Genomic DNA, 9101 nt, shown 5'->3' with positions numbered 1-9101 from the left:
AGAGAGAGAGAGAGAGAGAGAGAGGGAGGGAGAGGGAGAAACTTCTTACAAATGAGGTGTTAGCTTTGGTCCAGTTTTCCCTTCATCTAGGTAAAATTTATTCAGATATTCAGAATTACCCCTGCTTCCTGTCAGCATCACCGGTCCAGAGCACAGCCCTCTCAAACCATTTAATCCAAATGCAAATCCTTTAAGTCCTTCCCAACGCCTCTTCTTATTTGCCATGTGTGTGCTGACCCTACACCCAGTCATCACCCCAGCACGTCTGACTGCCTGTGTGTTCCCGGTGGACTTTGGCTGGAGGGTGCTAGGCAAAGCCTTTGCCTAAAGACCGTGGTCTCATCAGTCCACCTACAACTGCAGGCTCCCACCTACAGCACGGCACCACAGAACCTGCCTTTTGCCAACTATGGTGCATCATTTAACTCATTTATTATCTATGGTTTATCTTTTCCATCTTCCACTGGAATATAAGCTCAGCACTGGGACTGTCATGTTTTGATTCCTGGTATATGGTAGATCAGGAAATATTTGTTGAATGAATAAATGAGAGTCAGAGCTGGGCGGAAGTAAACTGAGGAAGCTCTAACCAACTTATTCATCAGAAAGGTGTCCCTAGAGAAGGGCTACCATGGCTAGAATTGTCTTCCTTCCTTCCTTCCTTCCTTTCTTTTTCGTATGTTTGGTTGTTTTGAGATGGATCTTGCTACGTTGCCCAGGCTGGACTTGGACTCCTGGGCCTCAGCCTCTGAATTGCTGGGACTACAATCACACCACCGCACCTGGCAGGGTAATGGAGGTTATCCAGGCACAGAGTGTGCCAACAGCCTAAGAAGTGAGAAGTTTCTCGGATGCAGGGACCGCTTGTGCCCTGGAGTGGCTGGGGTGTTCTGAAGAGGAGGCCAGAGATGGGGTTGGACTGTTAACACGGCCCCTGGTCAGCAGGAGCTCTGACTCCACCCAGGGTCCGGAGGGAGCCATGGAAATAGTTAAGCAGGTGGTGACATGTCAGAGCAGAATTATAGGAAGCCAGGTTGGTGGGAGGGGACAGAGCCATGGAGGTGAGCCTGGAGCTGGGAAAGCAGCAGCCTGCTCTGCCACAGTGGGGATGCAGCTGGAGAGTCCAGAGAGGAGGAAGACCTGGGGCTTCCTGGGGTTCTAGCTGGGCACCCATGTGAGGAGCAGCCCATGGGGAAGGTGCTGAGTTTTGTTTTGTTTTATTTTTTGAGACAGTTTCATTATGTACTTCAGGCTGGCCTCAAACTGACTGCGATTCTCCTGCCTCAGCCTCCTGGGTGCTGGGATTACAGGTGTGCACCACCATGCCTGGCTTAAGAACAGATAAGTGTCTGCCTGGAACTCAAGGTCAGGCCAGAGACACGGGCTTGGACAATGGACACAGAGTCAGAATGAAGGGCTGAGGGGACTTCAGTTGGAGGGCTGAGGACTTCTGACTGTGAAGCCAACAGACTGGAGGGCCTGGGGTGCAGGGGTCAAGGGAAGGGGGCCCCTTCTCATACAGGGGATGCGATATGAAAATATTATATCTTCCAACCTGTTAGAAATCTGATATGTGAAGTTCGTGTTTTCAAATCCTAGGAACAGCAGAAGATGAAGACAATATTTATTGAGAGGTAGCTCCTGAGAGGCAGGAGGGTACCTCAATGGGTAGCTGGGGACCCCACTTTACAGGGAAGTTTTACAGAGCAAAACCCATGTGGGTACAAAGTGGGCTGCAGCTATGATTAACCATAAGGTTACAGGTACAGTCACTTAGGTAATAGTGATCCAGCGGGGAAGCGAGTCCCGTAGTAAGGGTGAGTTGGAAGAACAAAGACTTTTTCTAGGAAAAGTGGGTCCGGAGGTCCTGGTCACCCACCAAGGTGACCGGCGTCTATCTAGACTTCATTTAGGCCTGGCGTTTGTCTTTTGAGGAAGTATACAGGCCTTGCCTTTATCTTGAGTCCTGATCTCTAATGGATGCGTCTCCAGCCAGGCTGTGATGTGTTTCACTTTTGTCTGAGCTCTCTTGAGGGCCTAGCCCTGTCTGACTGCCCGCAATAGTTTTATCTAATGTAGCTGTCTATAATACTTCCACCCTCTTCCTCTCTGCTCTCCAGGCTGTGTCTGGGTCTTGGCTTGTCCCCTGCTGTCCCCATGGCTGGAGCCAGCACCCTGTCCCCTAACTGCTCACGGCTCTGTCTGGAGGTCCCAGCACAGATGGCCATCTGCTGACAGCTGCAGCAGTGGCCACCCTGGAACCAGATGCTCCTGCAGGAGGCAGCTGCCTGGCACCAGGACTCAGGCCAAGACTCAGGCTGCTGTGTGCAGTCACCAAAGTCCAAGGCAATGTCTGCATTTCCTGCTCACAGCAGGGCCGTGGGATAGGTGCCGGTCACTCTCTGTCTAACTTAGTGTCTGTAGGAACAGGGCCTCGGTCACTGCTGCCCTCAGACTGCCCAGAGCCTGAGGCAGCCTTGCCCTGATGGACTGAGGGGTCAGCACCTCAGCTCAGCTGCCAGGGGCTTTGTGCCTCCCTCTCCATTCTGCCTCCTGAAGGCCTCTCCCGGCTGCCCAGGGGCTGGGATTCCATCCAGGGCATCTCCTCTGGACAATCTCACCAGCCCCTCAGTGCCCACCCAGCTGCCTTCCACACCTGGCCCAAAATTGTGCTAAATGCACTTTACCTCATACTGCTCCTCACTCCACAGTGAGGGGCTTGTCCCCAAGGCTCTCGGGACAAAGGCCAAACTCCTCACCGAGCGCTGCATCACTGGCCACCCCTCCCACCTGAAATTTCTTCCGGTTCCTCTATTTGGTTCTCCTCTCTCCCCACTCCCCCTTCATCTTCCACTCGCCCTGCCCTCAGCAGCCTTCTGATGTCCCAAGTTGCAGAAGGAAGGGCGCTTCAGTACCTCTCACACATTGGGGCCAACTTGTCGGGGTCACCCCTGTCACCCGGCCACCCTGCTGCTGGCCCTGAAATAGTGCACACCTGAGGGGCTCCTTTCCCCTCTCCTCCATGCCTGGATCCCACCCACTGGCGGCAGCTATTACCACACTCCCTCCCGGCTTCAAGGAGCAGCCCAGGCCGGGCTGTGACCCCTCACCTGGGCCACCCACGGGGTCTCCGGCCCCAACCCAGTATTCCAGTGGCGCTGGAGGGGACACCACCAAACTGAACTGTTTCCGTGAAACTCTCAAACCCTCAGGGGAAATAAGAGCAAGGAAGGTCCTGAGCAAGGAGTTCCTGCGGACAGGGCATGGTGGCCAGAGAAAGGAACTTGCCCAAGGGGCCCTTTTGTCCCAAGCTGCACGGAGGGCCTGGTTCTCATCCTCCTCCTAGCTGTGGGACCTGGGGCACACCACTTACCCTCTCTAGGTGGCAGTTTCCTCTGTGAAGCAAAAGGAAGGAGAAAACCCACATCTTAGGTTTGCTGTGTGTTTCGTGAGACAGTGAGGTTCCGCCTTCAGGGGCCCAGCCTTCCCAACAGCCATGTGTGAGAAGATTCAAGTTGGTGGGATGCCGGGGCCAGCCATGGTGGGGACAGACCTGGGTAAGGGGACAGAGGAGAGGGATGTTTTATCTTCGCTTTCAATCCTGTACCTTCACAGCTGGGAAAACAGGCTGAGAGGGCAGTGGAGAGTATTGCTCGGAGCCCTGATTGTCCTGAATCCCTGGGAAGGTTGTAACTGAGACAAGCCAGGTACCCAGGCTTTAGACTTCCCAGGAAATGTCCGTCCGCCTCAAGAAGGGGTCACCTTCAGGGATGTGGGGGAAAGTGGGAGACTGGAGGAGCAAGGTCAACCCCAGCATCTAGAATCCTCCCATTGTCACTGGCGGTTTACGGAAACAGCCCAGGCTCAGCCACCCTTCCCAAAACACTGGCCAAGAGGACAAGCAGCAGTGAAGGGCAGGAAAGGAGCTTTAATCTGCATGGCCACGCTGAGGATAGACAGGCTCAGGGTCTGTCTTCAGGAGCTGACTGATAGGAGCCATGGTGTTTTACAGAAAGGGGGAGCAGAACTGAGGGTTGGGGTTTGCACAGCTCTTAGGTTTAGGAAATCATGGGCAAGTCAAGCCACGGTCTGGTTGATTATTGTGTCAAGATTGCTTCCCCTTCCTCTTCCTCCTCCTCCTCCTTCTTTTTCTGTACTAGGGATTAAACCCAGGGCCTTCAACAAAGCTACATCCCTAGTCCTTTTGTTATTTTTGACTTTGAGACAAAGTCTTGATAAACTGCCTGCATTAGGCTCAAATTTGCAATTCCCGCTGCCTCATTCTCCCAGAATTCTGGGATAACAGGCGTAGGCCACCACTCTTGGCATTTTTTTGTTTTGTTTATCTTATTTTATTTTTATTTTTTGGTACCAGGGATTGAACTCGGGTCCTTGCGCTTGCAAGGCAGGCCACCAAACCTCTGTGCTAAATCCCCGGCCCAATCTTATTTTGTTTTTGAGACAGAATTTTGGTATGTAGAGTCCAAGCTGGCCTCTAACTTGTGATCCTCCTGCCTGGGCTTCTAAGTGGTTGGATTGCTGCGAGATGATTATTCCCGTTTGGGGGCAAGGAGGTGGGCAGCCTCATTTTGGGCTGGTCTGGGAGGCTCTGTTTCCCTGGAGTCAAGGTAAATGAAGGTTTAGGGTGGCTAAAGACCTCTAGGCATCTCTTCAGGGTCTCTGGAACAGGAGGCTACAAAGGCTAGCAATTGGATATCCCTGCAAATCCTGAAAATTAGTTACTTTTATTTTGGTGTCCTATGTCTTTTATTTTTGAAACAGGGTCTTACTATGTAGTCCAGGCTGACCTTGAACTCACCAGGCTGGCCTCAAACTCACAGCAATCCTCTTGCCTCTGCCTTCCAAGTGCTGAGATTACAAGCATGCGCCACCATGCCCAGCAGTGTGCTATCGATAGGGAAAATTTAGGAAATGTCACAATGTAAGATAACTTCTGCCCCTCACTTTGCTTAGTTCAGAATTAACCAGTACCAGAGACACCTAGTCTCTCACTAAAATTTGTAAGTGAAAAAAACCACTGTTAGCTTTGTTAACCAAACCTGCTCCCTTCCCCCGGGCTAGAGCAGGTAACTGAATAAATCTTAAAGATAACTTCCCTGAAAAAGAACTGCACCCGGGTTGAAATACAACTGCCTTGCTATCATGTTTTGGGTATCTGTGAAAATGCAGTGTAACCAACTGAGTAAGATCAAAGCTGTAAAACCCTATAAAAGAAGGAGTTGGAACCCAATGGGGGAGTCAATCGGCACTGCCATTAGGTGTCATCAATCCCCACTGATGGAGTAAACTTTTCAATTTTACTTCCATTCTGCTGCCTCTCTGTGTGTCACTTGCCAATTCCTTCCATAACACTATGTCTCAAAGGAGGATGAGATAGGCCAGGTAAATTTAGGGCTAAAAGCAGAGCATGGTGGTGCACCCCTGTAACCCTAGCACTTGGGAGGCTGAGGCAGGAGGATTGTGAGTTCTAGGCCAGCATGGACTGCATAGTGAGACCATGTCTCAAAGAAAAAAAAAAAAAAGGATTAAAAATCCTTGTACTACTAAGTTTTAGACAGACACTTAAGTGATTTCCATGCCTACATACAGAACTGAGCAAGGCTGGGTATGGTGGTACACACCTGCAATCCCAGCACTCAGGAGGCTGAGGCAGGAGGATTGCTGTGAGTTCGAGACCAGCCTGGGCTACATAGTGAGTTCAGGTCAGTCTCAACTACATAGTGAGACCCAGTCTCAAAAAACAAAGAAACAAACAAAAACAGAACTGAGCAGGGATTTGACCCCAAGGTTTGTGGGGTTTTTTTTTTTTTTGTACCGACGATTGAACTTGGGTCCTTGTGCTTGCAAGGCAGGAGGCAGCTGACCCCAATGTTTAAGGTATAAAGATGACAGGTAAAAAACTGAAGGCAGAAATGTCAAGCTTTATTCTGCTTTCCATCGGGGGTCTGCAGGCTGAGCCTCTAAATCCTATTATACAATTATTCACCAAACACTAGGCTCTGTGGGTACAAGTGAGAAAGACACACTCAGTCCTCACAGAGCTCACAGCTGAGCAGAGGAGAGAGCTTACCAGAGCAGGCACATGTAACAAAGTACGGATGGGGAGGGGCTGTGGACCAGCGGGCCGTGGCACGGTATAAGCGAAGGAAAAGGGAGGAGCTCTTTCCCAGGGGTGTGATGCTTACACAGGAACTATAAGGATGAAAAGGATTACCCGGAAGCTGGGCATGGTGGCACATGCCTATAATCCCAGCACTCTGGGAGGCTGAGGCAGGAGGATCATAAGTTCGAGCCCAGCTTGAGCAAATTAGCAAGATCTTCTCTCTAATAAAAAATAAGAGACATAAAGGAGTGGGGTTGGGGCTATAGCTCTGTGTAAAGGCCCTGAGTTTAATCCCCAGCATCTCTGAGTCTTTCTGTCTTTGTATCTCTCCCCTTCTCTGTCTCTCTGTCTCTCCATCTGTCTCCGCCTCTGTCCCCCACCCCTGCATTGCCCAGAAAGGGCTGGCGATCATTCCAGTGGAGGAAATGTGTATGTGAATATCTTGAAGTGGGCAGAAGAACAGCCTAGGCTCACAGGCCCCAAGTCTGCCTTCCAAGCAGCAGTGTACAGGCATCTTCCTTACCTTTACTGCTCCAAAGTCATCCCCAAGCAGTGAGGAGAACAAGAAACTAACTTCATGTTCTAGGAAGACTCTCTCTCTCTCTCTCTCTCTCTCTCTCTCTCTCTCTGTCTCTCTCATTATTATTATTTGCAATGAATGAGGCTATTTATTAACCCGGCATCCTTTGTTCTAATGCTTCTTGTTGGCAGCTGCCACCTGTCCATTGATTCTGCCCAGATCTCTCTGTCCCTGAGGTGTCAGCTTTTGCCCCCCATCTTGGTCCTTTTCCATCATTTTCAGCCCTTCCAGGGCCTGGAGGATTCCGTGTGCCGCGCTCTTGGAGCCTCGCCTGAAGTGGCTGGGCATGGGGCCATTTCTTTGATGCGTTGGGCAGGGAGCCAGCCCAGTATCACCCTGGAGGTGCAGGTGCCACAGGTGCAGAAGCAGCCCCGTGCAGTTCTCTTTGTAGGGAGCAAGCTCTACGCTTGTGCCCACCTATTCCAAGACGTTCAGCTTCCTACACTTTTTGAGGAACACTGCCAGAGCTCTCTGATGGACTCCTGCTGGTTTATTTCTTTTACGGTAACCCCAGGCATTGTGTGGCCGCCATGCTGCCAGCCAGGGGAAAGGACTCTCTCACCCACACCCCGACCCGGGAATCAAACTCAGGACCCTGCACTTGTCAGGCGGGTGCAGTGCTGCTGAGCTACGTCCCCAGCCCCTACTTTTTAAAATACAGCCCTTGACTTAACAAACTCAATTCCTTCACAAGGGCTGGTTGTAACTCCAGTTGGTCAGTGAAGGCTCAGGCTCCTCTACAGAGCCTTCAAAGTCTCTCTCCGGTGTACAGGCAGGTCTCAGTGTCCTTACAGAGACAGGGGCCCAGAATTTCTCAACTAACCCCACATGGGAAAGGTGTTGTAATGTTACGGAAGGAAATGGTAAGTGACACGCAGAGAGGTGGCAGAATGGAAATAAAATAACAAAAAGTTTTATTTGTTGACAAAGGTTGAACGCACATAAAATCAGTGCCTGGATTGACAACGCACTGGGTTACAACTCCTCCTTTTATAGGGTTTCACAGCCTTGACTTCATTTGGGTGGTTACATTTCATTCTCATAGTTCATATTGCTGATATACAAATCATGCTCACAAGACAGGTAACTTTCAACCCAGACGTAGTAATTCTTTGTAGTTAGGAGAGTTTACCTTTAAGGTTTGCCTGGTTACCTATCCTAGCCCCTAGGAAGGGGGGTGTTCAGGGTCAGGGGAACAAATGTTAGCCATGGACCTTTTCATCTTGACACTTTTACGATTATGTGGCTCCAGTCTCTTTGGAGCTCTGTGTCCTGTTACCTCAGGGTCAGACCAAATGCCCTAGTCAGTAATTCAGGCCTTCAGTGTGTGCTAGGTCTGAACCAAACAAAACAAACTGCTGTTAGAGACAGCAGAAGCCATTTCACATTGTAGCACAGTACAGGTTTTTGCTACTTATAAAAGTTTTCCCTATCACTTCCAGAACTCTTTAAGGGTCAAATCTGTATGTGATACCATCTGGAGGCACAAGCAGCTAGCATTCGGGTTGTAACTCAAGACTTTGTTGGTAAGTTGAAACTAAAATTCCAATCAGAACCCAAGTTGTCCATGTGTCAGGCTGGTGGTAACTCAAGGGTCCACTGTATAGAATCTCACTATATTGCCCAGGGTGGCCTCAAACTCCTGGGCTGCAGTGATCCTCCTGCCTCTGTGTCCTAAGTAGCTAGAACTCCAGGTGTGCCCCATAGTGCCCATCAAGGAAGATATTTTGGACCTCAAACTACAACACTGCAGAGAAACATCAAATGCTCTTGATTCCTGTATATGGCTAAATAACAGAATTGTTTAAAACAATATCTTTTTTTTCTGGCTCTAGGTCCTCCTCAGGCCTGCTCTTTCTTATAGTGCTACCTGATGCAATTCCAACCCTACCCTAGAAATAAAATCTTCCTTGTTCATTAACAACTGCAAAACAAGTCTCAGAAAGGAGTTAGTCCAGCAGATTGGTGTACACCTATAATCCCAGCAGTCCGGGAGGCTGAGGCAGGAGGATTTCAAATTTAAGCCCAATGTAGGCAATTTACTGACTTGGTTCCTGTCTCAAGAGAAAAAAAAAGAAAGGTGAGGGAGAGGGTGCTGGAGATTTAGCTCAGTGCAAAGGCCCTGGATTAAGTCCCTATGTGTATACTGCACACACACAAATACACATGAAGAAAGGAGGAGCTGTTCTCTTCCTCAGAAGCTACAGAAACACAACTAGTAATTCTGCATCACAAAAATGAGTTGAAGGCCTAGAGATTTAGCTCAGTGGCACCTTGTCTGCCTCACAAGCACAAGGTCCTGAGTTTTATCCCCAGTACTGCAAAAACAAAACAAAACTTTTTAGAGATTAAAAAAATACGAAAAGCAGGAATCTTAACAGGTGATAGGGCTAGGGG

At 49.7% G+C, this 9101-nt stretch overlaps 1 pseudogene; it reads right to left on the bottom strand.

The window, feature by feature from the left end:
* Window positions 1-6815: 6815 nt before the first annotated feature.
* LOC117287294 lies at window positions 6816-7266 on the bottom strand (annotated as a pseudogene).
* Window positions 7267-9101: the final 1835 nt, after the last annotated feature.

This window comes from Fukomys damarensis, unplaced genomic scaffold, assembly GCF_012274545.1.
Source record: "Fukomys damarensis isolate Sample0158 unplaced genomic scaffold, DMR_v1.0_HiC HiC_scaffold_23, whole genome shotgun sequence".
NCBI classification, from domain to species: Eukaryota; Metazoa; Chordata; class Mammalia; order Rodentia; family Bathyergidae; genus Fukomys; species Fukomys damarensis.
Note: the sequence above shows the minus strand (reverse complement) of the source record. Positions and strands in the feature narration are given on the sequence as shown.